Below are 26013 nucleotides of genomic sequence, written 5' to 3'. Positions count from 1 at the left end.
TTCACTGTCCAGCTTTCTCATGCATATGAAGTTATTTAAAATACCATGGCTTAAGTCAGGAGCACCTTAGTCCTTAAACTGATATCTTTGCTCTTCAACACTTTAAAAAGGTCTTGTGCAGCAGATTTGCCTAATGTAATATGTCCTTTGATTTCTTGACTGCTGCTTCCATGAATGTTGATAGTTAATCCAAGAAGAATGAAGTCCTTGACAACTTCCAACTTCAATGTTTTCTCTGCGTTGATAAGAATGTTGTTTATTGGTATGCTGAGCAAATTGTATGGTATGCAAATTGTATGGTATGCAGCAATTGGTATGCTGAGCAAATAATCCAAGAAGTTGGACTATGTGAAGAGGAATGGGGCATCAGGGTTGAAAGAAAACTCATGAACAATCTACAATATGATGATGACACAACCTTGCTACCTAAAAGGGGTTTACAACTCAATGTGGAGAAAACAAAAATCCTACAATTGGACCAATAAGCAACAACATAAATGAAAAAGGATTGAAGTTGTCTGGATTTCATTTTACTTATATCCACAAGTATCCTTCCTGGAAACAGCAGTCAAAAAAATCAAGGAGCTTATTGTATTGAGCAAATCTGCTACAAAAGACCTCTTTAAAGTGTTAGAGCAATGACGTGACTTTGAGGACTACGGTGTGCCTGACATAAGGCTTGGCGTTTTCAATAGCCTCATATGCCTGTGAAATGTGGACAATGGATAAGGAAGACCTGAGAAGAATTAATGCATTTCAATTATGTTGTTGAAAGTACCATGGAGTGCCAGAAGCAGAAACAAATCTATCTTGAAAGAAGAATAGCCAGAATTTTCCTTAGAAGTGAAATGGTGAAACTTTACCGCACATACCTTGGATATGCTGTCAGGAGGAACCAATCCCTGGAAAAGGAAGTCATGCTTGGTGAAGTAACCAGTCATCAGGAAAGAAAAAGACCCTCAATGAGATGGATTGACACAAAGGCTTCAACAATGGGCTCAAACATAACCAATTTTGAGGATGGCTTAGGACCCAGAAGTGTTTCCTCTGGATGTGCATAGAGTCACTATGAGTCAAAGGTGACTCTATGGTACCTAACAACAACAATATATTAAAACAACAACAACAACAACAAAAAAAACTGTTAAAATTAAAAGCAAATGAAAAACTAAGAAAGTTTTTACTATATAAGAGGCTACTATCTATAAATGCAAGCATACACACCAAAAATCTACCAATAGGAAATCATTACCGGACATAAATCATTAAATCACAAAGAAAGAAATACAAAGGATGAGTTGGCAATACAAGTTCTCTCTGTATTTGGGGACTAGATAATTTTTCTTTCAACCTTTCTGTGGGTGTTGAATTTGCTACCATTTGTATTGCTTTTATAATCATGAAGAAAGTACACATGAAAGGGGCTTCAAAAAGTTTGTAGAAAAATTCCATTTTTCCATGTCAGGGGACTACAAAAAGTTTGTGGGAAAAAAATCATTACTATGTAATGTTAGGAGTTTGATACTTAGCAATGAGGAAATACGGTGTTATCTGGAATCAGATTTTGAGTCCAACTCCCAGTTACGATCTGGACAAGTCACTGAAATGGTTAAGCCTCAATTTCCTCAAATATAAAACAGGGAGATCATCCACACAGGATATAGTTGTGAGGATCAGGTAAATAAATGCATGCAGAGTGTTTTGTGGGGGTCCAATACAGGTGCTACTTGATGCAGCGATTCAAAGCTTTCGCCTGTCTCCAGGCAGAATCTAAACACTTGTTCCTAAGAAACACCCATCACAGTGCATGAGGGCTTATTTGTCTGAGTTACTATTCAGGCAACAGTTACCTATGAATGTCTTGTATTTGTAGTATCCTCAGTGAATGGAGCAAGAGCACTACACTACATGTGGCTGTTGGGACATCAAGTAAACAACAATAATTATCGCTATTGCTTCCCCCCCCCAATTTGTCACATACTTTATTATTCAATTCTAATATTCAGAAGTGATTTGATTACCAAATTTATAAATAATCCTATGTCCATCACATTAGTAAAAGACCCACTAGTTTTTAATTTTGTGTTCCATCTTAAATTGAATGAGAGTACTGGCAGACTCCTTTTTCAATATGTAATAGGAACAATGGAGTCCTGGTGTGGTGCTGTGGGTTAATGCATCAGACTTGCAAAGCCATTTGAACTGCAAGGTCGGCAGTTCAAGCTCACCAGCTTCTCCTTGGAAACCCTATAAAGGGTCGCTATGGGTCGGAATCGCCTTGATGGCACTTAACAACAATAACAATAATAGGAACAATAATTTTGTGAGTACTTCATGATATAGAATGTACACAAAAAGAAACAGAAAGATCAACCTTCATATAGTTTCAGACGGGTAGAATAGTGTCATATTTCTCTATCACTATGTGAAATTTTAAAGCAGAATTGCAAGTTTTCAGGTGAAACCGTAGTTATGGTCCCGTTTACTTTTTAATTTTAAATCTGACTTCAAGTCTACAAAAGATTATTTTAGTTCAAAATTAGAAGAAAAAGGAGGAGAATAACCCTCAGCGTTTCCAAGGTACAGAAGAGGCTGATGCATGAAGAACAAACACTCTGATTTGGGGAAAAAAAAATGAGCCCAAAGTCATTAAAATAATATAAAGATTGTGTAAAAACTTATGTATTGGCTAAGTAAGATGTTAATTATTGTTGAAATTGTTGTTTAAAGTAAAGAATGTCATTTGAGGAAACCTTAGAAAGTAAGGAAGGAAAGAAAGGAGGGGAAGAGAGAAAAAGGTAAGAAGAAAGGAAAGGAAAGAGAGGGAGGGAGAAATGTAGGGGAGGAAGAGAATCTTGGAGGAGAGTGAGAGGAAGGAAGAAAGAAACAAAAGGGAGGAAAGAAAACAACTGGGTTTCTAGTTGTTTACCAGTTCAAGGAAATCTTATTTGCTAGGATAGGCAAATTGGATGCAGTGGAAATAGTCATGGAGAGGGATTTCAGCAGATCTGGATCTTAGCTTCTTCAATAACTTGGTATGTAACTTTGGGCAAATCACTTTTCCTTGAGACCGATTTCTCATCTGGAATAGATCAGTGGTTTTCAAATTGTGCTCCAGCAGAAACTGCTGATCTAGGCTACACCAATGAAGGATGGTGGTTTCTGCACAAATACAGAAAAATAAGTGAAGTAGAATGGTCCCTTCTTGCATAGTTTATGTATATTTATTATTATAACAATTTTGCACAGTATGTATTGTTCTTGTCTTAGTCAACTATTCCTTGGATTTGAGATATCAACAAACATTTCCTTTGTCTTGTAGTTTTTTTCTTTTACATAGTAAATGACAAAATGACAGAATGAACTAATAAGTAGCAAATAAATAATAATAGGAGAATTTAGATACAATGGTATGTCTAGGTTTTTGTTTTGAAATTATGGTTGCTATTGATTTTTTACTTGTTTAAATAATAGGGGATTATTTCTTTCCTTTTCTTTTTTTTTTGTAAATGAGGAATTACTATGGTTTACATTCATTCTTCTCTTGTCTCCTAATCTAGAGCTCTTCTTTTGGTCTTGCTTTCTCAATCAAAACCAAATCCACTGCCATGGAGTGATTCAGACTCATAGAAACCCTATAGGACACAGTATAATGGCTCCAGAGAGTTTCCAAGGCCATAATCTTTATGGAAGCCAACTGCCACATTTTTCTTCTGAAAAGCGGCTGGTGGACTCAAGTCACTGACATTCTCATGAACAGGCAAGCACTTAACTACACTGCTACCAGGGCTCTTTAAAAGGACTTTCTGTTTGTTAAATGCAGTCAAGTCAGTTCTGACTTATAGTGACCCTGTAATAGGCTTTCCGAAGAGCAACTGGTGGTTTTGAACTGTAGACCTTGTGGTTAGCAGTCAAGTAGTTATTCTGCAATGCCACACCAGGACTCCATGAAAACAGTTAGTTGTTGTTGTTAAGTGCCCTCCAGTCAGTTTCCACTCATAAAGACCCTGGATAGGGTTTCTGAGGAGCAGCTGGTGGGTTTGAACCACTCAATTTAAAAGGACCTTGTTGTTGTTGTTAAGTGCCATGGAGTCAGTTCCGGCCTATAGCAGCCCTGTATAGGGTTTCCAGGGAGAGGCTGGTGATCTTGAACCATAGAGTTTGCAGTGCAAACCGACCGGGCAGTCCGGCACATTAACCCACAGCACCACACCACGACTCCTATTAATTTACATTTACGGATATTAATTTACAGCAACAGACTTCCTAATTCTTTGTATTCACTTTATTTAATTTTGTGCTAATCCTCTAAATATTTCATTATTCCCTTTACAGATGTGGAAACTGCTACCATTTAACTAAGGTATTTGCCCAAATTTATTGCTTGGAAGAGCAGGAGCTGAGAACTAGTGACTAGATGCTCTTTCCTAGATTTGATTTTTTCCGTGGTGCTGTGGGTTAATGCACTGGACCCCAACGACTGTGTGATTGGCAGTTCAAATTCATCAGGTGCTCCTTGGAAATCCTATACAGGGTACCTATGAGTTAGAACAGACTCAAGAACACTTAGCAACAACAAATCAACAAGTGTGCACTTAACACCTGCTCCTTGTAATAAGCAGATATTCATGATAAACATCAGAAAGGTACTAAAAATACATTTGCTTCATATTCCAGATACTTGAAAAAATACATAATGGATGAACAACTTTTGTGAAACACTGTTTTCAGTACCTTGCTGGGATATTAAATCACAACCATGTAGGCAGCAGAAGGAATGTGTAGATTCCACTTTATGGAAAGAAGGTAACTGACATGAAATCTGTAAGTGGTTGGGGTTGGGGGCACCTCAGTGGAAGAAAGTTCAAGCCAAGTTGATGTTGTTGTTAAGTGCTAAATCTTGGTGGGAGCAAAAAGCCTCATAGTGGCATTGAACTGTGGACTTTGTGGTTTGCAGTCCAGTGCTTATTGTATGGAGCCACCAAGCTCTCAAGCCAACTTGATGTTGTTGTTAAGTGCTAAATCTTGGTGGGAGCAAAAAGCCTCATAGCGGCATTGAACTGTGGACTTTGTGGTTTGCAGTCCAGTGCTTATTGTATGGAGCCACCAAGCTCTCAAGCCAACTTGATACTTGCAGTTATTATTGAAATTTCTTACTGAATCCACTGAACTCTGATTAAAGGCTGTTTAGGAAATCAAATGGAATTTCTAGGTGTGTTTTTAAACATCATAATCATTAATAAAACATCAGATTTTTAAAATTCCTTTTGTAAATTAGACAAGCATCTGATTTGGTCAGTTTTTACAATTGAAGAGAAATTCCATGCTGACAAAATTCATGTGCAATCTCTTAAAAGTTTTCTAATTGCAAAATAGATATATTCATTGTTTTTGTTGTTGTTGTTATGTGCCGGGGAGTCGATTCATGTAGAAATGTTGAAAAATCTGAGAAGCCAAAATAAAACAAAACCCATAAGTACATCTTCTAAGAAGCCTGTTATCTCAATGGTTAAGTGTTTGACTGCTAACCAAAAGGTGGGCAGTTGGAACTCACGTACTTCATGAGACATGAAGGGTCCAATGTTGGGTGGCTGAGTCAGAATGCACTCCATAGCACGTAATAGCAATGTTGTTTATGATGAAGTTGACATTTTTATAAAATTGATTCAAAATATATTTGCAGATTAAATAATAGCATAAGTAATATGCAAATGTGTCAAAACAAAGCAAAACAAAAAACAAAAAAACCCGTTGAAGTTGGTATGAGAATGACAACTCTGGAGAAACTGCTATGGAAATGCAAATTCTAATGCTAACTGCCCCAGACCAATTATGTTCCTGAACAAGTCACTTCCTCTCTGTGCTTCAGTTTGAGTGCAAATGGCAGCATCTGGAAATACTGGTCTTTCTGTTGGAAGGGGTGTCTCAACAAATAGGAACTCTTTCATTTGAGTCTTCTTCTACTGCATTTTGGTTAATTTAACCATAGTTGGTATAAGATTATTTTCTTTCCTAAACAGTGTTTTGTTTAATTTCATATTTATGAAATTATGAATTAAGGCAAACATTGATTCTAAAATGAACTAAAATAAATACATTTTAACAATATATTACATCTCAATAGCTCCACAGTAAAAACAGAAGTGTTTAAATTGATCTTAGTCTTCTTATGGGTCCATTATTGGTCAGTTATGCTTTTGAGTAAGTAAAAAAATCTTAAGTACTATAATTCATATGATTTTGAAGCTAGTGGTTCATGAAGTAGATCATGCACTGAAATTTTGACTTGCTTTCTTTTATTCATGGGAGAAAGATGATGCTTTCTGCTCCTATAAGGATTTACAGCCTCAAAACCTCTATACAGGGTCATTAAGAATAAGAAACTTGATGGGAGTGAGTTTTCTTTTATTAATCTTTGTATTTATAGTATGGCATATTGTAGATGCTAAACCAATACTCATTGGTTGAATGACTATTAAATATGAATGTTCCATATTATGGTAACTAGTTTGATAGAGTTATACATTTATCATTTACCTATGAGAAATATTTTGTTTTTTGCTAACTTTTTATTGTGAATTGAATGAAGGTTTACAGTGCAGATCATCAGTTCTATATTCAATAAATAAGACACATTTTCTCTCAATGACTGCAATCCCTTAATGTAATATTGTTTGTTGTTGTTGTTGTGTGCCGTGGAGTTGGTTCCGACTCATAGCGACCCTGTGCAGGGTTTCCGAGGCTATAAATCTTTACGGGAGCAGAAAACCTCATCTTTCTTCCGCAGAACAACTGGTAGTTTCGAACTGCTGACCTTGCGGTTCACAACCCGATTCGTAACCAGGTGTGGCGCTGTGGGTTAATGTGCCAGACTGCAAAGCCGTTTGAACTGCAAGGTTGGTGGTTCAAGCTCACCAGCTGCTCTTCAGAAACCCTACACAGTGTCGCTATGGGTCGGAATCAACTCAACGGCACTTAACAACAATGTAATATTACTTAACCCAATTTCTTCCTATGTTTCTTGTTCCCATTCCCCCTTCTTTCCCAACCTTTCTGAACTCTGTCCTTGGGTAAATGCCACCCTTTGAATCTCGAGTGGTTGACCATTCTATGGCATGTATAGCTCACTAGTGTGTTGTTGCTCCCCTTATATACCTAGCTTTTGCTTGGCTGAATATTGAGTCATGAGGTGATTCAGTTCTAGACCTGAATGGTGATCAAGGGCCATAGCTTCAGAGTTCCACCAGTCTCTATCTGACCTGGTTTTTGAGTTTTGTTCCACTTTAGCTCTGACTCTGTCCAGTACCTTATAATGTGATCCCTTTAGGGGAGTTGGTAGCAGTAGCCAGGAACCAACTAGTTCTTCTGGTTTCAGGATTCTGGTGACTGATGTCCACATGGTCCATTAGCTCATTAGACTAATTGCTTCCAAGTGGGCCAGGTCTTCATCACTCTTCTTTCCTCTAGAAAGATAGAATCAATAGTTATACGTAAGATGGCCACTCATAAGATTCCAGTCGCTACTCACCAGTGTAGGATGTAGAACATCGTGTTTGTGGGCTATGCTATGTCAACTGACCATGGTGTCCTCTGAAAGGTCCAGCGACTAATTTCTTCAAGGCATTTGGTTATGTCTAATATTGCCCCATGAATGCTCCAGCACATTCATAAATATATTAGCAGCAAAGGTAAATATCTATGTACAAAATCCTCTACCAAATCTATATATATTTGTGGGTATACTCCCACTCTCCCTCCCACACTGATTCAGCTTGAGTATCTATCCATGCAACTACGAGTGTTGCTCTTAGGTGCCAGTGTGTCAGCACCGACCCATAGCGACCCTGTACAGGGTTTCTGAGAAGTGGCTGGTGAGCTTGAACCACCGACGTTGTGGTTCAAACCAACTTTTCAGTCCAGTGCATTAACCCACAGCAACACACCAGGACTCCACAACTTCTTGTAGATTACTGTTATTTTAGACTGTGTATGTAGTAGTATTTACCACTGCTGTCTTTAACCCTTATACTCTTTCTTATTAAAGACTGTTTTTGAACTTTAGAATACCACTATTGAAACATCTTGTTTGGTATCCAATCTTATATACATAGAAATATTCATACAGAATAAGTTTTATATAAATTATTACACTTAATCTTTGAGAGATGCCACTCAATCAGATGCATATATTTGAAGATGGGTTTGTAAGGCTATATTGACTCTCTTGTAAGAGAGCAGAAAGCCTGCTAGTGACTTCACTTCCCTGATATTTGAAGGACCACAATTATCCAATGGAAAGTTTTCAGAAAAAAACTTTTGAAAGCCAAGTGATTTCTAGCAAGAGTAACAAATGTTCAAGGAGTCAATATAAATTATCATTTGAAAACCAGGAACTTAAATAGTAAGATTATCCAACTGCATAGAAAAGTTTAACATAGGCTGAGAAATATCGTTAAATGTAATAGGTGTGCAACAACTTCTATGGTCAAATGTTTTTGAATGGAATACTAAGAGTTTTGAAATATTCATATTCTCTATTCATCTAGAGAATGAAAACTCTTCAAACTGGTGATTTGCGCAAAACTGCTTTTTTTTTTTTTTTTTTGTCCAAACAATCAATCCCTTTGAAGAGTTTTCCTTCCGGAATTTACCAAGTGGAGATCTAGATTTTTTTTTTTTTAATTGAATTAAAAAAATTTAGATTTTTTAAAAATAATAATTTCAGGAATCAGGAGGACTTTTTTTTTTTAATATGGTGGATGCAAATATTGAAACAATGATGTTAGGATAACAATATATTCCTTTCTGTTGAAATTGTCTTTTTAATGTGGCCTCTGGACCAACACTTCATTTTCTCCAAGATTCTGTTGAGAAAGTTTGATAGACTTCCCCTTTTCAAACATTTTCTGTGAGATTTGGGTGCCTTCTTTTCCTGAGGTTTAAAAATCCCAGATGATTCATAGACTATCCCTATCCTGTTGGAGTTGGCCAAGTGAGTGGGATCATTTTTGCACGGGTCCTTCTGATGATAGGAATTTCACTGTTTCTTAAACTAAAATTGCAAGATTTATTATTCTATTAATGCTCATAAAGTCAGTCTTTTGATGAGCCATAATTTCCCTTTATGAGGAGTTTGTATGCCAGTCACCCATGATAACGGAGAAGGAAGTCCAGAGTCCTAACATATTCATACTCCCTGGAACATTAATAAAGTCTTGCAATCCCATATGACCCCAGGGTATAATGACATAGGGTACAACAATAAAAGGTAAATTTCAAGGTGTTACCATGCCCCATGAGACTCTTCTTACATTGTTAGCTGTGTACAAAACCTAAGCTTCCCCATTTTAATTTAAAAATGAATCCTCCAGGTGGTGAAGATAACTGGCCAACTAGGCTTGTCAGTCTTATCTTTGTGAATACTCTCAGGAATGAAATAGCAGGAGGTGTGAACTTTTCCCTGTTTATCTTAATGGTTCACTAATAACAAAGCATAATTAGTTACTTAAGTGTCAAGTTTATTAAGGTTTTCACTAAAACTTTCAGCAATGGTGTTCTTTTTGAGTGACTCAGGTTTTATTTATCCAACTTCTTTCTCTCATTTGAAAGAAAATTGCTCCAAATAAAAACAAACACGCAAACTAACATACCTCCCCGTGTTTAATTCCTTTTAACTATTTTAGTTGAAACGTAAAGGTACTTATAACGGTTCTAAAACGTTGGAAAATGACATCACTTATTGAAAATTTAGCCATGCCACATTCAAAAAGCAGGGACGTTTTGCATTAGTTTGCTTCACCGCTTTGGGAAGTCAATTTGCTTATAAACCAAAATTTTGATCCGGTGTGTCTTCAATAACATACTATGGTTCTGTAACTGGGATGGAAACTTAGCCATAGTACCTTTTCACTCAAGGAACTCTCTTCGGAAGTCGAAAATCACCTATCTTTCTGTCTTTATGGATCTCCTGGCTGCCTTTGTCCCTTCTAGACGAGGAGGCCTTTAGAGGAGGTTTGGTTTCCAAGGATTGGAGCGTTTGAAGGGCGGGGCCATCTCCAAGGCCATCTACCCTTTTTGTCCTCTTCTCCTGGGACGGGAGGGTGGAGCCAGGTCCCCCCACCGCCGGTTCTGGAGCTCTGTATCTCGGTCGCTCGAGGTGAGTCTGAAAGGGCGACAGCCCGTTTAATTACAACGCAGGTTAATTTCTTGAGTTCACCGCAGACAGTCCGCCAGCCGCTTCCCGGGTCTTTGCCAAGTGGGTTTATGAGGTCTGAGGCGTGTTGAGGCGCGCTCACGTTCTCGCGAAAGGCTCCTCCCCAGGGCTCATTCCCCGACTGCAGGAAGCACTTTGGTGCTCCTAGAGCCTTCGGTTTCCTCAGACCTCGGCGCTTCTTCCCCCCTCGCCAACCCTGGGTTCCCTACGCCCGTAACCCCGGGGAAGAGTGGCCCCCATTTTAGTACTTCGGACCCAAGACAACCTAGAAAGTACCTTCACGTCGATGAAGATTTTATCGCAGCCTCCAAAACCCAGCAGTAATAGCAGCTTTCAACCTGAAATACGATTGTTATTTTCCCGGTACAGGGCTTGACAGAAAAAGTCAGCTTTTTTTTTTTTTATTAAAGACAAAGAGGTAAATTATCAGCGCAGGCACTGAAGGGATTGCGGAGACCTGGCGCGCTTCCTCTGGTTGCCACGAGGAATTTATGGAGGAGCGGCGGCTGGCGATCAGACACCCCTGGGGTCCCGGAGGGAGGAGCTCCAGGGCAGAAGGACTTCCCCAGGACCCTCCAGGCACCTGGAAGGGGGAGTCCTTCCAATTCTGCACAAAGCCAGCATCACTCTGCAGCAAGCCTCCCCATCCTTCTCGCTTCTTTCTTCTTTTCTCTTTCTTTTACTCCCGATTCCCTTTTGCCTGTCCTTTCTGCTCGCCCTACTTTTTCCCTTTACCTCTTCTCGCTTTACTTCTCCCTCCCCCTTCTTCTCCACCGCACGCGTAGAGTGTCATTTATTTATTTATTTATCACTCCGCCATCAACACCCTTTTAGGGCTCCCAAGATTTTCTATGTGAATGGGAGGAGAAAAGGGCAGGAAGTGTTGAATGGAAGGCGGTGAAATTGTGCCTCAGGGCAAGAGATTCTGTCCAGGTCTAAATGAACGGCAAAATCTTGGAAAACGAGGATTTACATCTGTTTATGAAATCCCGCTATCCGATGGGAACCAACCACGCGCGCGTCTCCTCCTCCCCTTTATTGTATAGATTTATGGGTATATCTCCCAGAGATGTTGCTTGGGGGTGAGGGGCGGCGAGTATTAAAAGAACACAGTCCTGCTGTGGATCCTCTACACCGCGCCTACACCACCGGATGCGCGCTTCCCAATGCAAAGGAATCTAGAAACATCCCCCAATTCAGACGCGGACAAAAGAAACTTTAATTAAGGTCTCTGCCAGGCGCTCTGCGTGTTTCTTTTCCCGAGGCTGCAGATGCCCAGTGTGAGGATCCGAGAAATGGAACTGGTACAACCAGCGTATGCCCTTGAACTTCAATTGCATCTATATTGATTTTTTTTTTCTTTCACACTGTAACCCCCCCCATCCTCCATGCAACTTCCCCGTCCCATATCAAATGAAGTCTGAAGAGACATCCAACATGGTGTTTGTGTTGGGGGGTGGGGTAGGGTCCTATTCTTTTACGAAAAGAGGTAGTTCAGAACGATTTTGGGGGGGATTACACTAAATAAAAATTCAAGGTGTGAAAGCTTCATCTTGGCTCTCCTGTCTTCAACACATGACACCTTATCATTAGGAGCGCTGATTGTTACTTTCCGAGACTTAGATGATCAGGCTGAAAGTGCAAACAACGCGGTGCTGGAGGGTGTAAAGTTATTTAAGTATGCTTTTCTTCTTTTGGTGCGCCGTCAAAACATTTCACAAGTTGGGAAAGTGGTGTTTCTGAGCCTCGGAAGGATGGGCTTTCTCCTTCCCCTACTCTTCTTTCCATATCAGAAAAGAAATGAAACGCACAATGAGCCTTTATTTCGGGGGAGAAGACTTCAAAATACGTGCCAGTAATGGACAATTTAAGCTTTTCACTGGAGATACTCACACCGCAAGCTGGAAAGGGATTAAAAAGCCCCACGTGGTTGATCTGGGTTTAGACTTGCAACCTCTAGTTCTCCATGTAGGTTCTTTGCAAAGATTGGCCTCTAGATGGATGCGTGTGAGGGACCCGCTGGGGCCCGGGCTCGGAGCCTGGGGCAGGGCTGATGGTAGGAGCGCTATGAGCGGCCAGACAGGGTCCTCACTGGAGGCTTCCTCTGCTGGCCAGGGTGGCCGGACCCCTCCGAGACAGGAGCGCGCACGCCTAGCCCAGGCGGACAGGCTCCGTGCACCGCCTTCTCCGCAGGTCTTTATTCATCTCATCTCATCTCCCTCTTCCCCTTCTCCTCCTCCTTTGCCTCCTTCTCTTCCTCTTCCTCCTCCTCCTTCACCACCGCCTCCTCCGCCGCCGCCACCTCCTCCTCTTGCATCTCACTGGCCTGGCTCTGTGTTGCTCTGAGTGACAAAGACAATGTCCCAGCCTTAACTTTGCAACCACCTTGCCTCCTTCTGGGGTTCAGCGGGGGGTGGGGGGGTGGGAAGGAGGACAGTAGCCGCAGCCTCAGCATCTCCTCCAGCTTCTCCTTCTGCGCTTCTTCAGCTCTTGGATAATTCTTCCTTTTTTTTTTTTTTCCTCCCAGCCCATTTCTCTCTCAATTTTTTCTTTCTGTCGGTCTTCCTTCCTTCCTTCTTTTTCTCTTTCTTGCACGTTGTTGTTATTAGAAAGGCTTCGCGCACCCCCTGGTGCTCCGGCGTTTTGTGTGGCAGGAGAAGATTGTCTTCCTTCTCTCTTTCTGTCTTGCTTTCTCTCTCCCTCTAGTTGCTCATTATTCAGAGAGAGACACACAGGGAGGGAGACGGAGAAGAGAGAGAGAGAGAGAGGGAGGAGAGGAGAAAGAAGGCGCGAGCGAGGGGAGAGGAAGAGGGAGGGAGGGAGAGGGAGAGAGACGGATATCTCAGGTCATCTGCAGCTGCAGCGAGTCTGAGGAGCCGAGGAAGGCAGGGAAGATGGCGATCCTCCATTGCTGAGACCCGGCAGAAGCACATGAGACTCCCAAACAACTTCCACAACAATAACCAGAGCAGGAAGAGGAGAAAGAGAAAGAGGATAAGGAGGCGTTGGGGCTGGAAACCCGAAACACCTCCTGGCGCCGGGACGCTTCTTCTGTAAGTTACTGCAATTAACCACCACCTCCGGGTGGTCTGAGTGCTAGAGGGAGAAGAGCGCGGGGTGGCGGAGGCACAAACGCGCTCATTCATTCGGCCAAGAAGGGTTGGTGGAGCGGGGAGGAGAGGAAGTCCCCTGCATGGACTGGCTATAGGAAGAGGAGAAGAAGCAAGAGAAGAGGAGGAGGGGGAGGAGGGAGAGCGGGAGGGGGAGGAGGAAGAGGAGGAGGAGGAGAAGCGAGGGAGGAAGAGGAGGAGAAGGTGGTGGTGCTGGTGGCTGTAGAGGAGGCTGTGCTTTTTCCTGCTGGCTGCTCCTTCTGCTGGGGGGAGAGGAGCGCTGTGGCTTAATTTCGTGTAGTTGTATGAAGAGACGAGAAAATGAAAGATGAGTGAGAAGAGAGCTGGAGACTTAGGACGGATGCTCGGAGTGTGGGGACGGGAGTAGGGACAGAGAAGGGGGCGGAGGGCGGGAGGCTAGGAGACCTGAGCCGAAGAGTGTGAGGGAACGAGCGAGGGGCAGAGGAGGGAGCGCTCCGAGCGATCCCGACCTGAGCGGGTTGACCTCTTTCTTTCTCTGTCCCTCTCCTTCCTTTCTCCTTCTCTGTCTGACTGTCCCCCGCCCGATGGCAAAGCCGTGCGGATTGGCACCCCCCTCTTCCTCAGGTATTTGGCTCTCTCTCTCCGAAGTTGGGATGCGGGGTCGGGATGTGTCGGGGGTGGCTGCTGCTGTTGGTACTGCTGGTGAGGAGAGAGGCGAGTCGCCTTGGGCGCGGACCGGGTGGGGGCACAGGTTCAGAAGGCTGCTGAGGAGCTGTCTCTAGGCTGAGGGTTCAGAAGCCTGTGGTAGGAGGACAACGGTTTCTGGAGAGGAGAAGCCATTACACACACTTGGCTTTCCTCTGAGGGAGGAAAAGGAGGCAGGGGCCTGGGGGGCTGCCACACTCCTGGTGCAGTTCCCGGGGGTCTGCCCTCCTTCCAAGAACGAGGGGAAACAGCAGCCGCCCCCCCACCATTGGAGCAGCCCCTCTCTTTCCCTTTCTTTATCTCCCTGTCCTCCATTTGCAAGCTGTCTGCTTTGGTTCCAGTCCAGACTCCAAAACACAAAGCTCCTTCTCACGTTCAGTCTCTAGGCTTTTCACCATTTATGAAGGAACCCTCATTTTCTTTTCATTGTAGCTTCTAACCTACAGAGAGGGAGGAAGGCTGCCTGGAGTTCCTTTTATATTCCTCCACTACCCAAAAAAAAAAAAAAAAAAAAAAAAGTTTCATTTTTAAGCACGCGTCTGGGATGGGGAAAGACCAACCAGTTGGGGCTGTCTCCCAGGGCTCCCGGGGGTTGTGTCTGTGTTTGCTGTTTGGTGTGCTTTGGTTTTGTTTCTGGAGGTGGCTTACAGGTTTTTGGAGGAAGTGACTAGTTTGGTTGAGAGCTGAGAACTGAGTCAGGTAAGCCGTGTCATGTTGTAACTCCACCAGAAAATGGAGGAGAACGGGTTTCCAGGAGACAAAGCTGAGATGAGAAGTGTTTATAAAATTATGGATGTCTCCATTTTGAAGCTCTGCTGGTGATGGCTGGAGGAGGAGGCTTGCCTGCCTACTCCTTTTCCCTTTCCTGAGGGAAATCTTATGGTGGTTCTTCACTATTGCTTCAGTATGCAAGGAATGAGGGGCTTTTAAAGGGTTGTCTAGATTTTTCTCCCACCAAAGGAGTGTTTTCACAAGTTGCAGAGGCGTTTGTTTCCATTTTAAAGTAAACTTTTGGATTTTTTTTTCCTTTTGAGTAGACCTGAGGGGGTTTTGACCTCCTTCAAGAAAGGGAAGACAAAACCTTAACCATTTCCATTGAGGTCTTCACACAACTTTAAGCTGCTCCAGGTCTCCTGAAAGTCACCAGAGTGTTATTTCTTCATTGTGAAGATAGTGGTGGCCCCAAACTGAGATTTATGGAGTTCTGGGGCTTGGGTTATCATCATGCTTTGAATGCCTTGCAAGACTTTATTGTTTGGTTTAGAGTGATTTCTGCAAAAAGAAAAAAACCCCAAACCCAGAAAACCCTGCAAGACCTCAGAAGAGCTCTAGGATGGACTGACACCAGTTTCTTGAGGTTCTACATTTCTCTTCAGGTTGTTCCATGTGTGCATCAGGCCTTCTTTTAGTTCCTTTGTTTCCCCCTTTCCCTTCCATTCTGCTTTTTTTGTGTGTATTCTCAAGTATTGTAAATCTTCAAAAATGCCTTCTTAGCAATGTCACTATGGAAACACGTTTTTAAAAATACCATATCAGTTGAGAAAAACCTTACACCCAGGTATCTTCACCTTTTTAATTGAGGATAATTTATTAGTCTTTAGGGAGACATTTTGGGAGGCTGATTTGAAAAAGAACCTAGACCTACACCAGTTCAAACACATAGGTTAGAACTCTATACAGATTAGTTGTAGAGAATGTATGTAATTGACCCAAGTAAAGGATTAATTCTTAAAATGTTTCAGGAATTTATAAAAGCCAATCATGAAGATGTTGATTTTCCATTAGGTTCAGGTAGCCATCTTGAGGATGAGAGAAGATGTTAGAAGAATTTTAGAGGGACTTCTGAACATAGGTGAGGAGGGCTCCAGGGTAGAATGAAAACTTGGAGGAGATTCAGAACCAATTAATACATTCTAAGGAACCTAATTAGACTTTGTTTTCAACTAAGGAGAAATATAGAAAGGTACCAGCTTCTTCGTCATAAATAAGGAACACATTGGTAAACGACTTACACCAGCTTTCTTCTTGCTTTGCTTTCTCATTATCAGATTTTTTTGTGTGTAAAGTTCCTTATGTCTACAGTATATTTGTGCATATTGAAGTGGTTTTGGATTCCAGATGTAATTATATTCTGTTGAGTAGCTGGTAGCAGTGCCATCAGTAAATGCACAGTGCTATATATGACAACATCACATTTTTCAAACCAAACTGTGGTGTCATTAATTGAGGGTTATTGTTCTTCTGAGGGGTGTGAAAGGAGAGGGGAAATAATACATGGTCCTTTAGTGATAATTGTCCATGGTCAATGAAGTAAAACCCTGCTTGTGCAGACGAAGATGTATGGTTTTCAGTTGATGTGTGTGCTCATTTTAAAATGCTTCTGCTTCAGATTTTTGTTCCCTTACTAAAAATCTAGGCCCCTCCAAGAGCACTTTTGAAAATCTGACTTGGAATCATAACTATTCATTATTCACTTTTGGATTGATTACCTTTTGATACTTATTGCTTTTGCTCATAAGTGTAATGCATTCTATGCTGTATTTAAATTTGCTAGGGCATATATGGATGGATGCTACATGTTCAAACTTGGAATTTTGAATGTAGTGGAATAAAAAGAGTTATTTGGGGAAGTAATTATGAGATAATTTTACATCTAATTAACCATATATGTTTATTGTCAACATGAACACATTATATGTTTGTCTTGAAACAAACTTCTATGTTAATTTTATTATTGTTGCTGATCCCAGGACAATTGTTTAGTTTAGTTATTTCACTCAGAAAAAACAAAAAAAATCTGACAAACTGGTTGCTATTCCAGCAGTTTGATTTATGATATTTTTCACTTTTCAACCAAATGTTTTGGTATATTTTATAAGACAGTTTTAGAGTTTAGTTTTTATGGAGGGAAAAAATAAAGTATCCAAGGGGAACTTTGGAGTTTGCAAATTTGTTCTGATTAGCTAAGAGATATGTTGTTGTTGTTGTTGTTGTTGTTGTTAGTTGCCATCCAGCTAAGAGATATAGCCATCTTGAATCCCTTTTAAGGAGCTCTGGTAGCGTAGTGGTTATGAATCGGGCTGCGAACCTTCAGGTCAGCAGTTCAAAACTACCAGCTGTTCCGTGGGAGAAAGATGAGGCTTTCTGCTCCTGTAAAGATTTACAGCCTTGGAAACGCTGTACAGGGTCACTGTCAGTTGGAACCGACTCCACAGCACATAACAACAACAATCCCTTTTCATCAACATGGAAAGCATAGCATAACACTTTAAAGAGGTGGCTTCTTGAGTTTTCTAGACACTCACATTGGAATTGGGATAAGTGTTTTCAATATACCACAACAAGAAAAATACAGTGTCAAATTGAACATCCTCATTTGATGTCAAAGCTCAGATCGTTTTCTTTTTTTGAGACATGAGGTTGATAAAGCTTGTTTTATGCACATTTTTTTTGCCATAGCTCTAATATATCACAAAGAGAATTTCTGAAAAAATACCTGTGCGCTGTTGACGTATGCTGCCATGATATTATTCCTGTTGGGTCTTCGGCGTTGATAGTGTTTTCTCAGTGGATTTATGTCAGTCTAATTCAGTGACCACATTCTTTGAGGTCTTGTTTTTTTCCCTGCTCTTTGGTGCTGGACACAACTTCTAGAGGTTAAAAAAAAACAACAACCAAAAAACTATATCTATTCTTTTCAACGAGTCTTCCAGAAGACAGTCAGGGTTAAAATTCAACTCTGCTAATGTACTTTACTCTAAAGTCAACTTGTAGTCAAGTTGCCCTGGGAAAGCATCCTGCTGTCTGTGTGATGGAGTTTAAGAGAGTCTAGTCTGTCTTGAAATTTTCCTTGGTGTTGATAATTCTTGGTTAAAGTCCCTCTGCTTTTCATCTTTTGATATGCACCTTTATCAGATACACAGTTCACAGCATCATGGGACAGAGAATGGACAAAACTATATTGAATGTTTCAAGTTGCTTGGAGAACAGAGATGTTGTTTCACAACACCACACCACAAATGTAGGAAATACATAACTTAGATTGTAGAGGATGTGGTATGAGTACATAATTGGATGGGTGATAAATACATGGAAAGTAAGAACATTTGTAACAAAAGAGGGAAAATTTTTCCCCATTCTATTGCGATAATCCAGAATGCTGGAAAAAAATCAGCTTGTGTGTGTGTGTGTGATTATGTGTGTATATGTGTATGTTAAAGCAACTATCTTGTGAAGCTCACATGCTTACAGAGTTGATGACTTTGAGGGAAACATTAGCTTGATGTTGGTGACCTATTAATTGATTATGAGAAAATGGAGAGGAGAATAGATAATATTGGAAGAAAATTCCCCTCCTGTGATATGCCAAGACATCTGGCAGATGTTATGCTGGGCCCTAAGGAATGGACAGTTTAATTTTAGCCTTAGCAAGGAAATGGGAAGTTCTAAGCTCTTTTAATAGCACAAGTCTTAGTTTGGGGAAGATTGCTTAAAATAATAAGAAAGGAAAAGAAGTGTTTATTATAGTATGAAAGAAAGAACTCTAGGATTCAGGGAGATTAAACAGGTTTTGGGGTGATGAGTAAAACTATTGATTACCAAGTAGAAATTAAAATTAAAGTTGTTTAAGTATTGACAAACATGCACACCCTAAGTGATGCATATTAGATATTTGATATATTGACGAGTCAGAACTAACAATTAAAAACCTAGTTGTTTTTGAGTAGGTTTTAGTTCCTTTTATGATTTAAACGTTCCTTAGACCATATACTTCAATTCCCCCCTCCCATTTTACTGAAGAGGAAACTGGCACCCAGACATGCAGTGACTTGCATAAGGTCAGAAAGTTCAGTTGTAACAAAGCCAGGCCTAGAACTCAGGTTGGCTGACTCCCAGTCCAGTACCCTTTCCGCTACCCCACTCCATTTGACTGAAGCGGGTTGTGAAACATCAGCTCTCCTCTCTAGAGTGCAAGGCTCCCTGAGAAACTGTAACCGTACTCTGATGGGCTGGACTGTTGACTTTTGTTAGTTGAATTTAGCATGGTGGGGAACTCCTAGCTCATATGGTTTTTCATTGACAGGAGAGACACTATGCAGAGGCAATTTTGTTAATGTGACTTTTAGTCAAGTTTCAGTGACTTGTGTTTGCGCTTTTTTTCTTTGAATTTTCCTGCTGTGTTCTCTACTTCTATCATCTGGGATTTGGGAGTCCTTTCCAAATGTCCTTCTTTGGAAGTTTGTCTTTGTCTATTGCAACTTACAAAAGCGCCCACAATTGGACTCTGAGGGTCTATTTTGCAACATGGTACAGTTTGAAATTGGCTTCTTTTCCAGATGCCATTTTGTAATACTGATGAATGACTGAGAGAGTGAAATCCAGTCTAAAACAATTACTGGTGATTTTCCAGCATGCTGAACTCATCCCAAACTGTGCTTGCTACTTATCTTTTTAGAACCCAGTTCTCTTTTACAGGCCTATGCTAGCTAGCTATTTTCCCATTCCCTCATGTGCATGAAGTCATCCTTTAAATGACTGTTTAACAACATGGGCCACATGAGCAATGGGGACAGTGCTCTAGGAAAGGTGAAAACGGGTTTCCATTTCTGCCTGCTTTTGGGTTAGTGAAAGTAATTTTGTAAAGAGGAGTGATGTTTGGAAGTTTCCACATTTTCTAAGCTTTTTCCAAACTAACGCATAAATTCTTAATAAGAGGCAGTCTGAAGAAGGTAGTGCTGGATGTGGACTTCTGGCAGAAACATAGTTAACGCTGTAAACAGTTGAACCTCAGTGTGGCACTCCTCCAAATGAGTTGACTGTCGAAAATAAAATGTTCCAGAAGAACTGGGAGAACAGGAAAGAAGTTAAAACAGTATGGTTTGCTTGCCAGTACTGAAGGAAGGGGGTAAAATAAGTTTGGGGTGGGAGAGCTTTGGAGAGAAGAGAGGATTATCATAAATTGAACTATCGCCTGAATTTAATAAGACCCTGGTGGAGAAGTTTCCGAATGAAGGAAAATGGGTTTTTATGAATTTAGAGTGGATTCGCAGTTTACTAGGAAACCCTGTACAGGGTCACCATGGGTCGGAACCGACTTGATGACACTTAACAACAACAACAACAACAGGAAGCTCTTTGGAATCTTTTGTCCCCTTGAACTTTGTATCTGGAGAACTGCACAAACTGATAAATGGAAGGTCCATCTGAAGAGCTTTGTATTCACATTTTCTGCTTGGAAATGCTATCATAAAATTTATCTTCTTTCTAAGGCCTCTTGTCCGTATCAATTGAAGCATACGTGAAATTTTTCATCTTTGAATGTATGGAGCAATCCATCAGGGCTTAGAAAAGAGGTAGAGAGTGTTGTGGTTTGAGTGGGTACTAGTCTAGTCACCTACAGACGCATTATCCTTCTGAGCAGATATTGCTTGATGTCTTCAAAGCATTCTTGCCTAATTCCTAGCTGGAGACATTTTTCTTGAGTTATTCTTGGAGGGAAGATTTTTTGTGTGTGCCAGGTCAGGGTATTTTGGTATTGATTTCCTTGCTTTCATGTGTTTGCTTGTTCAGTTCACTGCATGTTGCTTCTGGATATTTAATAAAATAGCCCTGCTGTGTCTGTTCACACCTTACACCAACTTCATTCAAAGAGTAGCACCTACTCTTGAGGGTGAAAGGAAGGAAGGTGGTAGGCACTTGCTTCTTCCAGAAATCAAGATGAGAATTGTTTATCTCAGTAAGCTATTTGCTGAGGTTTTGAATAGACTTTGACCAAAAGTTAACAAGGAAAGATGGGAGAATTTTACTAGGAACCAATAGATCCTGATTAAAATGATTTAGGATCACTTAGATGGAAATGAAGCAGTTGTCCAAGGTGAGTAAGCAAAGACTTACCTTTGGATTCATATTGGTTTGAGCACAAAAGAAGCTGGAGGCCTAGCTGAGACAACTGTGTCAGAAGTAATTAAGCCCAGGATTTGTGGAGAGGCTTATCTGCCACAGAGCCCAGCTGGGGAAGGCCAAACTCACTCCCTAAGCCCTCGTCTGGCCAGTTGAACCAGAACACCAGCTAAGACCTTCAAATTTTGGAATTCTTCTCTTCCCTTTTCAGATTTAAGAAGGTAGAGTTAATATCCTTCAAATCTGCTCATGTTAGCTGAGTGGTTCTCTCGTGTGCTGGGAAATGCCAGAGCCAGGGGGTGTGGGAGCTGATTTCCTCCGAGTGAACACTGTAAATGTGCCTATAACATCTTACTGATTACTCAGAAAATAATTGTGCAATGGCACAATGTGGGATACTTGAAAGATGTTTGCTGCACAAAGGTTCCAATACTCACCTGCAGATTAAGAAATGGGTTTCTTAACCATCTCATTTTTTTGCTAATGAAAAGCTTTGCAAAGGGACCTGTGAATTAGAGCTCCAGCTGCTATCATGGTAGGGGAAGTTAGGCCTTGAAAGGATATACGGATTAGCCCTTCAGAAAAGCAAACAGTAGCATCAGCACAAGTAGAAAATAGACAGGGTTGTTAAGCTAACAGAAAAGTAGGCTAAAGCATTGCCATAATTATGTTGTGGAAATTTGCTGGGAAGAAGAGACTGCTTTGGGTGGGAGAGGGGAAAGGAGAAGAGAGGTAGTGGAATGATTACTAAGTCAAAATAGAAGAAGCCTGTCCATTGGGAAGAGCCCTCAGAAAGAAGAAAGGCATTGCTTTTATGAAAACAATAAAGCACATAGAAAAAGACCTTGTAATTTGGTACCTATTGCATGTGAAATATGAAGACCAGTGCATAGACCCACTTTCTTTGCTGAGTTCCTATTGTAAAAAATAGAATTGGGGTTGGAAGGTAATTTGTGTGACATTGGGGTTACAGCCTTTCGGATAAAGGGTAAATGGAAACTTGAGGAAACTGGTTAACTCTGCCTAGGTGGAGATTTTCCTGGAAAATGAATGCAGCCGAGAATGGAGCACAGTAGAAAAGAGCTGCATTATTAATGGGCAGAAAATGTGATAGTCCTCTCAAAAGCTATCCATAGAGCTTCGCTACCTACACTCTAGACACTGGAAAGAAACTAGAACAAAGACATGCTTATTTCAGAAGGGAAAGGAATGGACCATGCCTACTACCTGGTGTCTAGTTTGGGATTAAGCCATTCATTCCAGCCAAGTGTCACAAACTGGCCTATCAACCAATTTCAGCTTTCTGTAATCTAAAATAAGGAGCTCTGGTAGCGTAGTGGTTACGAATCGGGCTGCGAACCTTAAGGCCAGCAGTTCGAAGCTACCAGCCGTTCCACGGGAGAAAGATGAGACTTTCTGCTCCCGTAAAGATTTACAACCTTGGAAACCCTGTACAGGGTCGCTATGGGTCGGAACCGACTCGAAGGCACTTAACAACAACAACAACAACATAATCTAAAATAACGCTTGAGGTTCAGAATGTTTAATCATTCTAATCCTTAATTGCATTGTCCCTTTGTGTTTTGATCAATTAGGTATTGAGCATTAATCATTTAATACTCAGATTGTCATGGACCTGATGTAGTGATCCCTCATTTGGAGTAAAATTTGAACAGTGTGGCTTATAGACTGAAGAAAGATTGGGCATTGAGACCACATAAAGACTTCAGTAACTGTATCCCTCAGAATCTTTATTCCTTAGTGGTTTCTGTCTTAAGTAGTCGTCCCAGAAGATTGTTAGTGTTTAGTAATGATAACTGGGAAAGGGATCTCTATGGAAGACACCAGTATCATTTAAGTGTCAAAGCTCTGCTGCAAGAATTTCCTCCCCCTTCTGTTATTAGTTGAACAATGTCTTCTAATACTGAGTAAGAACACTGTCAGTAAGGAAGGTAAACATGAGTGCTTCATCAAAATTTCTGCAAACGCCTGTGTAGAGTGGGAATACCATATAGACCGTCAACAGAATGCTATTTCCTCGCCAGAAGTGGCTTGTGTTAAAATTCATTAGGTAATTTTTGTAGCCTTTAATAGGGATCAGGGATTACTTGAATGGATGAGGAAACTGAGGTTTAGAGAAGTAATTTACCCAAGGTCACCAGGTTTCAAAGTGATGAGGAGTCAGAATACACACTTAAGGGGACTGCCTTCAAAGACTTGCTTCTCGGCTTGTTTATTGGTCATTACTTAATTATGCTCGTTGTTTATGTTCCTGATGGTTTATCTTGTCCAGTGGGTTATACCAGGAGAATATCCTGGTGTTCTGGAAGGAAATCAGAGCATAATGGAAAGTTAATTATATTAGTTGATATGAGATATAACTTACTATAATAATGTGACAGTGTTTAGCTAAAGAGTACCCTATTTCTGTTCTTCTGAGTTATTGCAGAGATGGTGGATAAACAAACAAGAAGAGCGGGGGGGCTGCTTTATACAATAAATATTTTTTAATTGTATTACTCTGTCAACTTTATGAACAAGGATTTTTAAAAAAGAGTACCTACCTGTTATTGCAGATAACCTGTTTAACATTTTTTTTCTAAAGAAAAGGTCTTTTTATTTTTTCCTTCTTACGCCTTGTTTGAAAGTCTCAGTGTTCTACATTGCTCTGATTACTGTAAACATGAGAAAGCTTTTGAAAAGTTATATGAACAGACATATCAGAAAATTAGTTCTGTCTAATGACTCCTGGTGTGGTGGTGTAGGATCAGCATTGGACTACAAACCACATGGTCAGCAGTTCAAACCAACCAGCTGCTCCTTGGAAACCCTATAAGGGGACACTATGAATCAGAACCACTTGAAAGCGCTTAACAACAACAATGGCTATTTTGGAGTCCTGGTGTGGTGCTGTAGGATAATTCACTGGACTTCAAGGTTGGTTTGAACTGCAAAGTCGGCAGTTCAAGCCCAATAGCTGCTCCTCAGAAACCCTATACAGGGTCTCTCTGAATCAGAACTCACTCCACAGCACTTACCAACAACAAGGGCTGTTTTGAAAAAAATGGTGCAGATACACATAAAAGTATGGCTGCTAGTACCCCCTTTTGCCTTAGTGGTCACCACATGCTGCATCCCTAAGGGTATGTCAAAAAATATAGCTACTAGAGTTCTGGTCTGTATGTGTATGTATTTATTCCCAAACAAAACATGTTTAAACATGTCTTTGTAATCAGTGGATGGCTGTAGACAAGTTCTGTCAGTAATATACTTAGTCTCATTAGGGTACCTTCTAAAATAAAAAAGGGTCTAGTGAAAGCTGGCTTCTGGGGATCTGCTGGGCCAGTTAAATTCGAGGCAGAGAGGTCAGCCCAGAAGGTTACGGTGACTATTTTTTGGGATTCCAAAGGTGTAATCTTAATAGATTCTCTCAGAGGACACAGAATAATCATGGGGGCTTATTTGGAAGAAATTTTAGAAACATGAAAATTGCATTGGTGAGAAAAAGGTCAGGAAAGTTCGACCAAGAAAATTTTTCCTTCATGTTAATACACCTTTCATTCTTCAAGAGTAGTAAGGGCTGTCATACAAGAATTACCTTGGGAAACCTTACCCTATCCACCCTAGAGCCCACATTCCTATTCTCACCCCTTCAGACTTCTTTTTGTTCAAGTAACATTTCAAAGGACCATCATTTGAGTTCCTTGAGGATGCCAAAACAGTCATTTTGACATGGTGTAAATCAAAGACTTCAGTTGTTAGGTGCCGTCGAGTCATACTGACTCGTAGTCACCTTATGTACAACAGAACAAAACACTGCCCAGTCCTGTGCCAACCTCACAATTGTTGCTGTGCTTAAGCCTATTTTTGCTGTCACCTCTTTTTCACTGACCGCGCACTTTACCGAGCATGATGTCCTTCTCCAGGGACTGATCCCTACTGATATTATGTCTGAAGTATGAGAGACGAAGTCTGGCCATCCTGGCTTCTAAGGAGCATTCTGGCTGTACTTCACCCAGCACAGATTTGTTAGTTCTCTTGGCAGTCCATGGTTCCTTTAATATTTGGGGAAGGACTAAAGAGATGGAAACAATGCCTTCAGGAAGTGCATAGAGCTAGGTGGAGGTTATGTCAAGATACAGTAGCTTCACATTTTGACGTTTTTGTTAATGAAAGGTTTCTGTGATATTGTAGTAACACTTTTTAACTTACTCTTATATTTACTTCATTAAAACATGATGAATGTTTTGATTTTATTTGTGTGTCCTTGGAACATCACAGTAAAGAAAGGAAGTTGTTCATGTTTGACTGACCGCAAGTACACTTCATAAAGTAACAAGTTATACTAAGGGGGATGGAGCAGATCCATATATCCTTAAAGTACAGTAGCTTTTCTGTAAGAGTACCGGCTAAACATTCATTGGTGTGAACTCTTCAGTCGTGGAAGATCTGGTGTGGCCCTGTGGGTTAATGTGCCGGACTGCAAAGTCGTTTGAACTAGAAGGTCGGCGGTTCAAGCTCACTAGTCACTCCTCGGAAACCCTATACAGGGTTGCTATGGGGCGGAACCGACTCGACGGCACTTAACAACAACAGCAAGTCTTGTGGATGATGGTATTATAAAATCTTAACCTTGTTATAAATCTGTCCAGTTGATCTCTTGTCCCAAGACAAACCCATTGTTATTATAGGAGGGTAGCATGTGTACTGTTGATAAAATGTTCCAGAAAAAGCTCCAGAGTTATCTCTTTTTACCCATCAGCTACATCACTATCTACCAAACTTATCAAAATGAATCTTTCCTTAGATAATGGCCTTAGATAGTGGAAAAAAGACTCAGAAAAATAACTACAAAAAATGAAGAGAGTAAGTTGAACTGTACTGTGTGTGATTCTCTGCACAGAATTTCTATTTCGAGAAATAGAGACTCCACTTAGCCATGTTGTTGTTGTTAAATGCCATACCATTGCTTCTGATGCATAGCCAACACTGTATAGGTTTCCAAGGCGATGCACTTTTGCTGTAAAGTCAGTTTCAACTCATAACCCTGTATAGGGTTTCTGAGGAGCAGCTGGTAAGTTTGAACCACTGACCTTGCGGTTC

The 26013-nt window shown here is 40.9% G+C and overlaps 1 protein-coding gene and 1 pseudogene across 1 annotated transcript in view; one reads left to right on the top strand and one right to left on the bottom strand.

Moving 5' to 3' along the window:
- Positions 1 to 9910: 9910 nt before the first annotated feature.
- On the bottom strand, positions 9911 to 10453 carry LOC102830358 (annotated as a pseudogene).
- A 2559-nt stretch (positions 10454 to 13012) lies between these two features.
- Positions 13013 to 26013, top strand: part of ZNF462 (zinc finger protein 462) — a 184117-nt gene continuing 171116 nt past the window's right edge. Inside the window, exon 1 of the mRNA XM_006864693.1 lies at positions 13013 to 13266. The gene's annotated coding sequence lies outside the window, so the exon portion shown is untranslated. The remainder of the gene's footprint in view (positions 13267 to 26013) is intronic.

Source organism: Chrysochloris asiatica, unplaced genomic scaffold (genome assembly GCF_000296735.1).
Source record: "Chrysochloris asiatica unplaced genomic scaffold, ChrAsi1.0 scaffold00069, whole genome shotgun sequence".
NCBI classification, from domain to species: Eukaryota; Metazoa; Chordata; class Mammalia; order Afrosoricida; family Chrysochloridae; genus Chrysochloris; species Chrysochloris asiatica.
This window is presented reverse-complemented; position numbering and strand designations above follow the sequence as displayed.